This window comes from Narcine bancroftii, chromosome 8 (assembly GCF_036971445.1).
Source record: "Narcine bancroftii isolate sNarBan1 chromosome 8, sNarBan1.hap1, whole genome shotgun sequence".
Taxonomy (NCBI): Eukaryota; Metazoa; Chordata; class Chondrichthyes; order Torpediniformes; family Narcinidae; genus Narcine; species Narcine bancroftii.
The window spans coordinates 28,127,999-28,143,086 of NC_091476.1; the positions used below are offsets into that span (position 1 = coordinate 28,127,999).

Sequence of the window (15,088 nt, forward strand, 5' to 3'; positions counted from 1 at the left end):
ATTTGGTTCACACACTCGTTCTTCTCCCTTGATAACCACAACATTGATTTCTATGCATTTGGAGGAGGCTAATTTTACAACTCCAGCTCCCCTCTATTGCTACCCACCATTGCTGCAACAATACAAAACATCATTGCTCGGAACAAGGTCACCTACTAAAATTTCTAGAAGTAATTCCTTATCTTCTTGTTCCCTCAATACCATTCCCTTTATAAGAAAGGCCATCAGGAGCTGAACAATGACCCATGGGACAGGTACGGCAAGAAATTGGAAGAAACATCCATCTGTCTGTCTCTGATGTTACCCTTGGGCAAGTCATCTGTTTTGTGCTGTGGCTAATCTGAAGGTTCTGGGAATTAGGTGAAAGGGCAAGCTGCTGGCAAAGATGTCAGGATCATGGCCTTTTTGCAGTGTGCCAAGTTGCTCCACATTTTAGAGTTGGAATGGTTGCACTGTTTTCAGATCGGCAAACCATCCACAAATGAGTCGGAACCACATCCTCATTTCTCTGCAACATAGAACATTCCAGATTTGACATTTTTTTGCTCCACATACTGTCCTCACAAACACAAAATATTCACTTCAACGTTACTGCATAGTTGCAGCACAGATTTAATAACCTAATTTTTCAGTTCTAGACGCTTGGCTCAGTATATATCAAATGGTTTATATATTTATGTAAGTATAAGATTAAACAGCTTATGAATATTATAGGTTGGATAAGTACAGTTAAAATGTAAAATTAATATTAATTAATGTAATTTTGCATCAGCTTTGCAAATATATCACATGCAGATTTGATTCACACATTAGATACAGCCTGAGAACAGTTCTGTTGAATTTTATCAGGTAGATTTGTCACTCAATATTAAACTATTTTCCATTCATAAATTAGATTATATTGTGGCTGAAATACAGATCTAGGAAATAAGGCTCATTTGTCACTTGAAGTGTACAATGCTGAAATGACGATTACATATAATTTTTTATTTACTCATGCTATTTAATCTGTTATATATCTCTGACATTTTCCATCATTATCTCATGATAAATGGCAATACATTTTACATTGTGCACATGGCTTTTATTGGTCAAAATACTCTAATAAATAAACCAAAGATGCAATTAATAAATGGATTCATGCAAGAACAAATTTGTAGTATGGCAGTAAGTATATATATGTACATATTTTTAAAGTTAGTGATACAGCACGCGAATCGGCCATTCCAACCCATGAGGCCACACTACCCAAATGTACCTATGTGACCAAATAACCTACTAAACCTGTATGCCTTTGGAATGTGGGAGGAAACCAGAGCACCTATGGGACCCCACATGGACGTGGGGAAAACATACAAACTCTTTACAGTCAATAGCAGATTTGAACCCGGATTGTTGATGTGTTTGAGGCTCTGATTTCTGCAACTTATAAACGAGGAGGACTATTTTCATGAATGTCAGACCATTATGGAAACAAACATTAGAACATGAACAACATACAGCTTGCAGCAGTAACGAAGGAAATACTTCCATAAAAATGGATCCACAGAGAATTATCTGATGAACAAAGTGCTAAATTGAGTCCTTCTTTTCTGTCTTGCTGTCCTATTTATTTCAGCAAATTCACCCAACTTTATGAAATCCATGGAAAATTCCAAACTATAACAAACTTCGGATGTGTCTGTGTGGGTTTCCTCTGGTGTTTTGGTTTCTCCCATGTTCCAAAGATGTACTGGGTTAATAGGTTAATTGGTGTTTTTGGGGCAGCGCAGGTTTGTGGGCCGTAAGGTACTGTTAAGATACTGTATCTCTAAAAAGACACAATCATGAATTTTACAGGATGGGTTCCAGTTCTGAGAATCAGGGTTGGATCCAATCCCAGGTTTGTAAAGAGAAGTTTCTTGTTTGATGAAAGATGAGGATCATTTCAAGTAGAAGTTAACATTTGTTCTTTGCTTCAGGCATTAAACACAAGATGTGGTCGCATGTTAATTGTTACTTCTGAAGTTCAGGTCTGTTGACTCCATATAGATTGGACATGATCATGTGGTTCTTAAACCTCTGACCATAGTTCCTGCCAACAGTCCCTGTCCATCTGGACTTCAATTTCTGGATGTAGAAAATTGAATGAATCAACTCTCTAAATATGAAAGGCATTGTCAATGGCGAAACAGGCTATGCAAACCCAACAGGCTTCAGCTGACATGCTGCTGAGGTCCCACCCTCTATGGTCCCTGATGGCCTTTTAAATAATTTCTAAATACCTTTAATAATCAGGGAGATAGGGAGGGTGGGATGGGAGGGGGGGGGGGGGGGAGAAAATGGCACTGTATATATTTGAAAAGGAAAAAGTATGTATCATGGTTAATGTGGTTTATGGTGTGAAAAATAAAAAATTTAAAAAAAATAATCAGATGTTTAAACAGAAGGTAAAAAAGATAAAAAATAATGTCATTAAAACAATTTAAATAGATTTATAAATGATTAAGGATTATTTAAACACTCACAAATATTTTAAAAAATTACAAAAAAAATATAGATTTCTCAAGTAATTACCTGCTCACGTATTTCCAAAGGGTTGATCACTTCATAAAAATAACTAAGCAATCCTAAAAGATCTGCCTTGAAAAGTCCAGCATTAAATAGGAGTCTCTGCTTTTCACAAAGGAGAAACAAATAGAGATTCCAGCAAACACCTATTCACACCTACAATGTTAATTCTATGATTCCACAAACATGAAACAAACTGTATTTAAGAATGAAAGGGGCACATTTTACTTGCCTGTGGGAGAGCAAAACATAAACAAGACATTTAAATTTTTGGCTCAGAAATCCGTTCATTGTTTTCCTTGCTGAATTATTTTATATTCAATTATTTCAAAAATTCCAGACATAACTCTCCAGCATATTTCCTCCTCGTTTGCTGGCAAATGAAACAAGCTGTTTTTTTTTCATTGATGGATCCAGAATATCTGCCTCCGATCAAAGATCAGTTTGTCAAGTTGTGATAGCTTCTAAAATAAGTTGGAAATAAAAGAAGTGTAGCTGCTTTTATTATTCTATTATTATAAAATATAAAACAGAAAATTCTGGGAATTCTCATCTGTGGAAAGAGAAGAGATAATGTTTCATGTTTATAATACATTAACTTTATCACACTATCTCTTCTTCTCTTTCATAAAAATAGGCTATATCTAAAAAAATGTACTTGATAGGAATATTTTAGGGTGATTTTTTATAATCGGCAGTCCAAAATCCAAAAACTAAACCGAAAAGTGTTCAAGAAGCAAAATCTTCATGCTGCACCCTGCTGGTCTATTTTCTCACAGTGCACAGTTCTAGGTTTAATACATTTCCACAATATAATGACTGAGTATTCATAATCCCTTTTTTTTTCCCATTAATGGTGAGTAGCTTGCAGTTTAGAATCTCTTCATATTTACACTTACGAGAAAAGCAGACCAACTGGACTCTTAGTCGCCAAAACACGCTTCTTTGAAGTATGGCTCCATCAATTCAAGAGTTGCTTTTCTTTCATCCACCTTGTATTTGTATATGCATTACACATGCCAATACTCAGAATCATTCTCTTCATCCTTGAACAGGCAATGACACTCCACTGTGTGTTTTTCATCTTGATGCTTGCTGTCCTTTCCCTTGATGGCAGATTTATAGCATTCTTCTTTCCCTCTGGACTGCACTGTTCTTTTTTTCTCCACATTGCTGGGCGAACCTCCTCATGCTGGCAGTGTGCCTCCACAGCCTCCAGTCTCAGCATTTCCAACAGACAGAAACATTCTTTATCCTTTTTCTCTGCAGTTGATATAGGTTGACTCTAAGATTCCTATTCATGTCCTTTGGAGCCCTGTTACTTATTTTTGAACAAGAACACAGGAACATGTTCAACCATCAGTCCTGTTCCTATACCTTGATCTGTTTTTGGTAATACACTTTATCTGTTTTCGGCCTTAACTAGATATTTGGTTTCAATTTAAGTTACAAAAAATTAGTGCACTCGAGACCGTTCTTTAAATTAATATTGATTGTTGTAAATTACAGAAGAATCTGACCAAACTTGAATTAAATAAGGATACCTTTGGTTCACATGAAATGTGGTCTGATTTGCCATCATATCAAAATCAGATCAAACATCTCAGTGTGCAATCAGTTTCTTTTGAACTAAGAAATAATATTATACAGAAGCAAATTTGAACGCAGCAATTCAAAGCATAAAGGGACATTTGGTTTCTCACTTGGGCTTTCATTAATTTCAAAACAGCAGAAATTCCAGCTCTAAACTTCCAATAAAGTTTTGACCAAACACTTGTGATCAGGAGACTTTGAAATCGTATCAGCAGATTTCCATCAGAAGACATTTTAATTAACCTTTCACTTAGTTCCAGGATACACTGTGGGCGACGCAGTTAGCGCAATGCTAGTGCAGTGCCAGTGACCCATGTTCAAATCTAGTGCTGTCTGTAGAGATTTTGTGCATTCTCCCTGAGACCTGTGTGGGCTTCCCTCGGGTGTTCTGGCTTTTCTCCCACCCTCCAAAATATACAGGATTTTAAGTTAATTGGGTGCAATTGGGCTGCATGGGGTTCAATGGCCAGAATTGGCTTCAACTGTGTTGTGTTAGGTCTGCTTTGTTCATGAATGGGTGAGACAAACACCAGGCTGAGTCGAAATCAGGGTTCTTTGTTCTTTATTACCGGATTGTAACACTTGCGACTAAACATGTTAGTCGGAGAATGCATTCTGCCGTTATCAGCAAAATGGTGATTTTTTATACCCTTGGATATGTGCTTAGAACATCATCATATCATTACTTGTCCAATGACTAAAACTGTTGCTATCCTTTCCCTGCTAGCTTCCTGCCTCTCAATCCATCAATGTCTCTCTTATCTTGTAAGTACAAGGATGCATTTACATCTTGTTACAGCCCTGTACAGGGCAGGGTAACTCCTTACACATTCCCATCTCATGATGTTTTACCTTACAGTTGTAAATATTTTTTTTTAAATTAAAAATCATATAAGCCAGGGTTCCCATGAAACCAGTCATTATAATGTTTACTTCGAAAGACCCAATGCAATGGTATGCAAAATAAAGAATAAAACTCAGAAGATTACACTGTAATTTAACAATCGATATTCATTTAAAATTGGCTGCAAATATTCTTTTTGTATCTTAAAATAGAGAACTTACAACTTATGATTCTGATATTATATCATAGCTTCAAAAATCATTAAAGTATAATAGTAAAATAAAGAGAGCAGCATAGGTTATTTCCACTGCAAAATGTTGGTGCAATACTCATCCAGGTAAATCTAAACTCCCTGTCAGAAAACAGTGTAAAGTAGCTACATTATTAGATGAGCAGCAACCTCCCCAAATGAGTTAATCAAAGATTCTTTTACAAAAATGAACAGATTATGAGTTCAATTTATGCATAAGACTATAACGGTGGAGCAGAAGTAGGCCATTTGGCCCATCATATCTGGTCTGCCATTCCAGCATGAGTTGATCTATTCTCAAACTCAGCCCCACTCCCATGCATTCTTCCCATAACCTTTGATACCCTGACTATTCAGATACCTATCAATCTCTGCCTTAAAGACACCTAATGACTTGGCCTTCACAGCTGCCCATGATAGCAAATATTAAAGGTTTACCCCTCTCTTACAAAAGAAATTCCTCGCATCTCTCTTTTAAGTGCGTGCCCTTCAATCCTGAAGTTGTGCCCTTTTAGATTCCCCTACCATGGGAGACATCTTCTCTGACCAGTCCTTTCAACACTTGAAATGCTTCTATGAGGTCTCCCTCATTCTTCTGAATTCCAATGAGAAGAGTACAATAGCCATCAAATGTTCCTCATATGCTAATCCTTCCATTCCAGGAATCATTCTTGTAAATCTTCTCTGCACCCCCTCCAATGCCAGCACATACTTTCTCAAAGGAACCCAAAACGGTTCTAGTGAAGTCTTACTGGTACCTTATAAAGTATTAACATCAAATCCCTGCTCTAGGATATGGCAGGTGGGCACAGAATCGAGACTCTACTTCCAGGGGTGTGTCACTGTCCTCGCCTTACTCACCCAATATCTGATTCCCTAGCCCAATACAGGCCACTTTGGGGCCATTCCAGTGCTCAAGCAGAACCTGGTGGTGGCTCAATGCGGAATCAATGGGAAAAAAAATGAGCATCTTCCCTACCCATAATCCCCCACACAGCTGGAACCGCTCTGCCAGTGCTAGCACCTGCCAGGGAAATGTAGATGACAGCCCTGCTGAACACCTGTCCCGGCCACGCACTGACAGCCCACCCTGTCTGCATGTCGACAGCCCCACAGACAGGCCGTCCCGACCGCCTGCAGAGATTTTCTAATTAATACCTTGCCAATCTCCCTACAGCCTGCCCTGCATCCCACTCCCCAAACAAGACTTCCATCACCAGAATGTGGGCTCCCAGTGATCAGGAGGAGGGAAGGGGTAATGACAGATCGGTGTCTCACAACCTGTGTGTGTGGTGGTGGTGAGGGGAACTTAAAATGTAAACTATGATGGGCGGCAGTGGCACAGTTAGTGTGTGGTGGTATTTTTGTGTGTATATTTTTAACGGGGCGCCGTTGTCAGTGGCAGCCCGAGGGTGCCACTTGACCTAGATATGAAGGTCAACATTGCATTTGCCTTCTTCACTACCCACTCAACCTGGAGATTAACGTTTAGGGTATCCTGTGTGAGGACTCCCAAGTCCCTTTGCACCTCTTAATTCTCCCCATCCAAATAATGGCTGCTCTTTTGTTCCTACCAAAGTGAATGACTATACTTTCCAACATTGTATTCCATTTGCTATTTCTTTGCCCATTCTCCTAATCTAATTCTCTCTGCAGCCTCTCTGTTTCTTTCTCATTACCTTTCCCTCCACCAAGCTTTGCATCTTTAAAAAAAAAATTAAATAAAAATTTTAGTTTAGACATACAGCACATTTTGGCCCACAAGTCCATGCTGTCCAATTTACACCCAATTAACCTACACCCCCAATATGTGTTGAGTGGTGGGAGAAAACTGGAGTCCCCTGGGAAAAACCCATGCAGACACAGGGAAAATGTTCAAACCTCTTTACAGCCAGCATGGGATTCAAACCCTGGTCCCAATCACTGGTGTTGTAAAGGTATTGCGGTAACCACTACCAACCATGCTGCCCCAAACTTAGTCTGCAAACTTGGTCTTCGTCTGCAAACTTAGCCACAGAGCCACTTATTCAGCAATCCAAATCATTTACGATTTCAGAGACTGCCTCAGGCGCAAAGCTATTTTTGACTTATTTGGATCTTGTCAAAATAATTTGTGCCAAGACAATGCAGAGTGTTTAAAGAAGTGAGTCATAGTGGCAAGAAAGAGACAGGGAATGGAAGCGTAGCCATCACATACATGTGGTGAGGGACAAGGACAGGAGAGACTGCTTTACTTCAACAGAAAACCTTTCTAATCAGATTGTTTTTCTTTTAATCTATTGATTGCTCCAATTCCATTAGTATCGCTCTTTTTCAGAATCAATTTGAGAATTAGATAGATAAAGAAAACTCATGCACTCTTCTAAATTATCTTGAGAAAAGTATTTATACCATTTTAGAAGCGGCTGTGGTATTAATTGCCAAAAACTCTGTAACAACATCTTTTTATACATGACTGGTGTGAGCATGCGTCATTGACTTGCCGGCTATCCAATTCATATCAAGTCAGTTATTGCATTTACTCCGAGGCAGAGTGAGAAACAGTTCTGTGTTAGCCTGGACTCCTTCATCTACCCTGTTGATAGATGGTGATCATCTGGGGATATGCAAGCAGAACCACCATGGGGCTCCTCATCTATATGGTCAATGCTGCATACAGATTACACATTCACTGTTTGTATCATGGAACTGCAACATTACAAACAGATACCTGTCCACCTATCTATCTTTATAGTGACATTGAAAAAAAATGACTATACACCCATGACTCGAACATTGCAAAAAGGGATGCAACATCACCCACTCTTTGTTTAATGATCATGCTGTTTGTGGACCACACTACGTAAGACAGCATCTCACATTGTGACTGCATGAGAAATATCAGCATTCTGTTTTGGTAATCATAAATTAATTATCTCAAGATGTGTGGTAAACATTAGGATGTGGTAATGGAACATCCTGTTTATGCCACACGATGTGAAAAGTGCGAGAAGAGCGGATTAATTCTCATTGATGTAATGAGAAGAGAAAATGCTAGGAATGGTAGGGGAACCAATGTCAGTAGAGAGAGAGAGATAAAAAGATTTTCCATTTCATTTTTGTCAGAAGCAGGAAAGTGTTTGTAAATAGACAGGTTTTAAGTTGGAGCAAAGGGAGGAATATGGAGACTGTGAGGTGGTCCATCCTCCTGCTGGTTTTGCAGGATGGTTGTGTGCCTTCGATGCATGAATTGAGGTTCTGAATACCATCCCAATGCTCTTCCATTTAGAGCAGTCACAAGTAAGAGCTTCCTTGGAGCCTGTGGGGATATTGGACTTGTTCAGGTTGACAGTACACATCCTTGAATGTTTTTCCTCTGCCTGCCTGGTAATCTGCTCCTTTGACTGAGTTCCGAACAGCATGTCTGTTTCAGGGGCCTGCTCTCAGGCCTGTGAGTGATGTGACCTGCCTAACGTAGACTATGTGTTATTGGGTTCTCAATGATGGGTTATTGTCCCGGAAGAGGCCACAGACTGGGTTATGCTGTCAACTGCGGTCAAAAATTTAAGATGGCAGTTCCGCAGAGTAATTTTTTGGATTTCCTGAAGATGTTTGACTGGTTTATTTTTGCTTGAGTGAAGTGAGGGAAAACAGTACACTATGCTCTTTACTGCACTGCAATTAAACATAAACAACCTGTTTCCTATCCCATGTTTCAAAACTCAGCCTGCAGTTATGTGTTTTTTTTTAGTAATAATTGGATCAATGAGTTCTTACCATTGTAGAGTGATTTTATTTGGCTAGACTTTCAGGCTCACACCCACTTTGTCTCAGTGTTAAGTTATGGAATGCATGAAGACTCAACCCACAAGGTTGACAATTCCTATCCCCCATGGATGTTGCTCCCGCAGATGGTTTCCTCCTGCAGTTTTATTTTGCTCCAGTTTCCAGCATGTGCAGTTTCTTACTCCACTGAGAAATTGAAGCTCACATTGGACAGAATAAAAAAGAGCTTGCAGTATTCAGAGGTTTAGATGAGAAGGTGCAGAAGAAGCAGCTCTCTCATCTGAGGGGCAATTCAACAGCATTCCCAAAGGGCCGTTTGGACCCTCCATGAACTCAATAATCCCGTGCATTCTATACAACACCAACTATCCCTTATATTGATGGTGGATAAACATTTTTTTGTGTCTAGTAGAAATGTGTGGCATCTGCCAGGAATATTCTGGCTCTTGAAGATTTTGCTGGTCTGTGTTGGTTGATATTTTCTCCATAATTCCATTCCTCCCCCTGACATTCTCTGAAGGTTTAAATTGGAGAGTCATTACTCCATTTGTGATGCACAAATCACACATTCAGGAATATTAGAATCCTTGCAGAAAGGGCGAGAACAAGTCCCTGAATATTTTTTTAATTAGTGAAGATTTAATTGAGAACGACAGATTACGGAAGGCATATTTCGTGTGGCCCCCGCTTGATGCTGAAGTTCAATCCGATCCAATAAGTCAAATATATTGTTGCACCAGTCTGTTCGATGGGTACCATTGAAGTCTGTGTGTGTGTTTGTCTGTGTGGGGAGGGGTGGGGAGCTGCAGGAGATGTGGTGCAGGAGGAGAGAAAAAAACCTATATGTCCCTCTTTCAAATCCCTCAACTTCATGCAGCTGAACTACAAGCCTGTTTGAAGCTCATTTATGTTCATTGAGAAAAAGCAGCATCTGAAAGCAAAAGGGAAGAAACCAGCTGTCTTTTCAATTAGTCACTGGCCCCTTACTAGTGCATCAGGAGCTCAATAAACAGCACGGGGCACCCTGTCCTTAATGCACCTCCAGATGTTTGGAGACCAAAATTGTGATGTTTGAGGGCAAAGGTAATCTCCTCATGCATCACCACTCTATTCATCCATTAAATTATGAAGCTTTAGGACATCATTGTCATTGGACAATCTCTAAGCCTCCAGTTGGCGTGAAGAAAAGAAAATTGTGTTTGGCTCGCAAATTATTTATTTTACGTTCTTGCAAAACCTCAGGCAAACTTGCTGATTTGTTGACCAAGAATTTTTGCTTCACGGAGTATTCTTTTCAAGGAGTCATTCATCAATTTCTGTTCAAAGATGATGTAATTCGAATTGATTGTCAGAGCATAGATACATGTTTATTTATACCATTTCATCAAGACTGAATGGAATCTTACAATTTGAAAGTGTCTGCTAGTTAAACAGCTGAAGTTCATTTAATTTAGAGATGTAGTACGAAGCCACTCAAAACAGACCCAAGTGACCAATTAACCCACTAATCCTGTACGTCTTTGGAACGTAGGAGGAACCAGAGCAGCCAGAGGAAACCCTTGTGGATACGGGAAGAATAGACAAATTCCTTACAGACTGCAGCAGATTCAAGCCTGGGTTGCTGCTGCTGGGATAGCATTGCGCTAACTGCTGTGCTGACTGCGATGCCCAGGTCTTCTCATCTGACTCATTGTCTTCTGATTGCCATCCCTTCCTGGCTTCCTCAGTGATTTTCTTTGTACTATTAGTTTTCTGGGGGCAGATCCAGTGAATGCAACCGTTAAGAAAAGGATCAAACATCAGCATTATCAAAACAAAACATTTTTTGCTGTCCTTTTCAGTCAATAAAGGTTATTTTACCCATGTTGATACTTAAAATGAGTGCTTGTGTAATCAAGAGTTCTTGTTACTAAACATTGTTGCTGTTTGTGAAGTTTACTGTGTGTAATAGGCCTCTTTGTTGCCTAAATTACAACTGTAATGTTTTTTAGACTGCCGTGTCAGGAAAAATGTGGAAAAAAATTAACATAATTACTGCCCTTGAGGTCGTTCACACTGGGCGCCTTTTTAGACTGCAAATACCTGAGTGCAACAGTCCCGGTGGTTGGATGTGCAGTAGAGTGGATAACTGTCAACAAATCTTTCTGGTAAAATTTACACTGCAGGCTTCCTCCAAAAGGTTGTAGGGGTCCTGCAGGATAAATCCCGGTGCAGGAATTGACTCAAAATTCCTGTACCTTTCTTTTTAGACTGCCTGTGTATCGGCAAAATTCCTTGATTGTTCCATTACATGTCTACAGTCTAAAAACCATAAGTGACTCCACTGCAGAAGTAATTCATTTAATTTACTTTGGTAAGGAAACCAACAACTTATTTACTATTTAAGATAGATATTCAAAGAAAGTTACATGACATTTGCAACTATGCAATGACATTTGAACTTTAAATTTGATGTCCAGGATTAATCATGATTAAGGTTTAGTAATTTCAATTCTCACCATGTCAGTATGTAGAGGTCTTTCTCCAGATCCTACCCACATAACAGACATAACAGCTTTCAGAAATACTTACCAAAATTAGCTTGGGAATAGGAGGCAGAGGGTGATGGCAGAGAGGTGTTTTGTTATCGGAAGCCTGTGATCACTGATGTACCACATGGATCAGGAGCTAGACATTTTCTGTTTGTTGTGTACATTGATGGTTTAGATGTGAATGAAGGGGCTCTGATTAGTAGATCTGCAAACGTCACAGAAATCATTAGGGTGTTAGTAGTGAAGAAGGATAGTGTTGGCTACAGGATGATATTCATCAGTTGATAAGACAGGCAGAGCAGTAGCAGATGGAATTTAATCCTGAGAAGTGTGAGGTGATGCCCCATGGGTACGACTTACAGAATGAACGGTAGGACCCTAGAGTGCATTGATAAATAGAGTGACCTCTTTCAAGGACTCATGAAGGTGTCAGCACAGATGGGTAAGGTGGTGAAAAATTCATGTAGGACACCTGTTAGGGCATAGAATATAGGAGCAGGGAGGTTATGATACATTTACAAAACATTGGTCAAGCCACAACTGTAGATCTGGTCGCCACAGCATAAGAAGCGATTGGAGACAATACCAAAAAGGGGAAGAGGTTTAGAGGGGACCTGAGAAAGAAATTTTCCACCCAAAGGGTAGTTGGAATCTGGATGTAGACTTTGGTGGAAGAAGCAGCTGCTCTCATAATATTTCAGCATAATGTCGATGCCAAGCCATTGAACGTTACAGACCAAGTGTTAGTGAATGGGATTATAAATGGGTACCTGATGGTCAGCATGTACGTTGTTCAGGCAATTTGGCAGGCGAGCAGTGAGTACATTCCTTCTGGCTACTGAACAAGAGAGCACAATGATGTTTTATTCTTCACTGTTGAATGCAAAGTTCAATGTCCATATGGTGCACAGTTAAAGCTGCTTAATGCAGTGGAATTTGGGATGGGACAACCTGCCGACTCCCTTTTTCAAATTCCTTGTACAGAAATCTTGTAAGCATATGATTTGGCTGGCACCAGCCATTTGATTTCAAGTCTGGCATAGCTGCTGATCTTAACTGTCCGCTGTTGGTAATTTTATCTAACCTTTTATTCTCAGTAGGTTCTATCATTGTTATTTGGCCCAAGCAACTGTTTGTTGCTATGGAAACCATAAAGGGATCAGATCTCCAGACATGGGCACAAAAACCCTTTTATGGGCTCCTGGGCACAGTGGTGCAGGAGTTAACTCTTGTGTCTCACAGGTCCTGTAGCCTGAGCTCAAACCTGAACTTTGATGCTGTCTGGGTGAACATAGAACCTAACAGCACATTAGAGGCCCTTCAGTCCTCGATGTTGTGCCGACCTATATATTCCCACCAAAAAAAACGGAACCCTTCCTACCTCGTAACCCTCCATTTTTATTCATGCATGTGCCTATCTAAGAGTCTCTTAAATGCCCCTAATATTTCAGTCTCCACCACCACCCATGGCAAGACATTCCAGGCACCCACAACTCTGTTTAAACATTTTTTTTTTACTCCTGATAACTCCCCTAAATTTTCCTCCTCTCACTCTGGGTTTTTGCTATTCCTGCTGGCTGTCCACCTTGTAGAATCTTGTAGGCCTCTATTTTATACATTCTCCATGTGACCACATGAGTTTCCCTGAGGTGCTCTGATATCTTCTAATATCCTCAGAATTGCCTGTAACTTGCATCTCATGGAGGTGAGTAGCAGGAAAATTGGGAGGAATGGTTAGAGGCTGATGGGGATGCAAGAGGAAAAAGGGATTAGTGTAAGTGGGTGCAGTAGATTTTAATGCTACTATCAGTGCTAACAATGCGCCAGGGTAGCAGGAAACGCTTTCTTAATTGGCTGCTTGTTATATTTATTTTCTGCTGATGGGCTTTCAGGACATCAGTTATCTTGACATTCAACCAGAGTCCAAGAATAGATGCAGCAGAGATTTTTAAAAAAAGCAGTAAAAAATGTTTCTCAGAATTCTGAGTCATTGCATAGAACAGATTTTTTTCTTCACTTCTTGCTCTTTTTTTACTCCTGGCTTTGAATTGGTGGAGGATTGGAAGTTCACAATCAAATTATTTTGTTAGTTTGACACCTGTCACCGTGAGATTGGATTTTAGTGGATCAGCCAAGAATGTAGATAATGCTGAGGAAAATATACAGAGTTATTTAACCACAAGAGCTAAAAGAAAGGATGTGTTGAGACATTTTCATGTGTCTTTACCAATATTTTGGCATGTGATCGATCATTAGGATTGTGGGAGTTTAACACTTACAATAACCTGGATCTTACCAATGATTCTATCAACAACAGGCCCGAATGAAATTCCATCACAATCGACATTGTCTTATCTGTCTTTCCTGGATATTGTTATTGGTTTTGTATTATTTGAAATTTAAGGGTAAAGGCCAAGACTAGAGTAAGCTCAGCAGATAATAAATTGGCCCAACACAGATTTGAGTTCTGCTGGAGAATAGTAGTTAAGTACTTTATCTTGGATTTCATAATTTTCTCTTTTCCATTTCCATACGTTAAATCCAAGAGTTAGCCCCAAACGAACCATGGATCAGAGGTGGTGCAACGTTGGATGCACTGGCCTCTCCAGGACACTGGTAATTTCACTTTGTTTTTTTATTTTAATTACAGTTAATAGTCTAGCTAAAGTGTTATATAGTTATATAATTTTAGTTTATAAAGTCATGACTACCCATTGCTACAGTTTAAAAAAATTAGTTAGAAATGTAGCAACTTACCTCTGGGAAGACATCTGTGCCGAGCTATGCGATCATGGCCTGCTGCAGGGACTAGACCGTAAAACCTCGAGATCGTGGAGGAGAAGGAAGCAGTGTGTGAGGTGGAGAAAGCATGGTAAGTGAGCAGGGGTCCATGCTAGGCTGAGAGCAAACCCCTGCTGCCCAGCTCTACCATCCATCCTGCTCACCAACGTCTGCTCCCTCGTGAAAAAAATGGATGACATCTGACTCCAGACGGCCACATAACGACAATACAGGGACTGCTGTGCTCTGGTCTTCACTGAAACATGGCTCAGTGACAGGGTCCCGGATGTCGCCATTCAGATGGACAGGTTCACCATTATTTCCGGCTGACAGAGATGCTGCTCTGTGTGGAAAAGCTTGTGGTGGTGGCCAGTGTGTTTACATCAACACGGAATGGTGTAAGGATTCAGTACTCTGGTCACTCCTCAACGTTGGTGGAATTTGGGACTGTCAGATTCAGACCATTTTATCTACCACAGGAATTCACCATGGTCCCCATAGTAGGTGTGTACATCCATCTATCCCCCACCCCAGCATGAACGTTAAGGAGGCGATCTGGGAACTGTACAAGGTGATAAACAAACTGCAGATCGCACACCCTGACAAATTGATCATCATCGCTGGGGATTTCAACCAGGCGAAGTTCAAGTCAGGGCTCCCTAAATTCCATTAGTGTGTGGACTTTGCTATGAGAGGTGCAAACACATTGAACCTTGTGGACACGAACATCTCTGATGCATATCGGGCAGAGCTCTGACCCCACCTCAAATACTC

General features: G+C 40.1%; 1 protein-coding gene across 10 annotated transcripts in view; it reads right to left on the bottom strand.

Annotated features, from left to right (window-relative positions):
• drp2 (dystrophin related protein 2) overlaps nucleotides 1-15,088 on the bottom strand; it is a 163,496-nt gene that overhangs the window by 88,003 nt on the left and 60,405 nt on the right. For 5 of the 10 annotated variants that reach the window (XR_011342985.1, XM_069893387.1, XM_069893392.1 and 2 more), the window contains one exon: nucleotides 10,596-10,754. The exons of 1 other annotated variant lie outside the window; for it this stretch is intronic. The gene's annotated coding sequence lies outside the window, so the exon portion shown is untranslated. Of the gene's footprint in view, nucleotides 1-10,595; nucleotides 10,755-11,573; nucleotides 11,739-12,303; nucleotides 12,372-15,088 lie in introns of all 10 variants that reach the window. 4 more of the 10 variants (XM_069893388.1, XM_069893390.1, XM_069893389.1 and 1 more) reach the window with 4 other exon arrangements.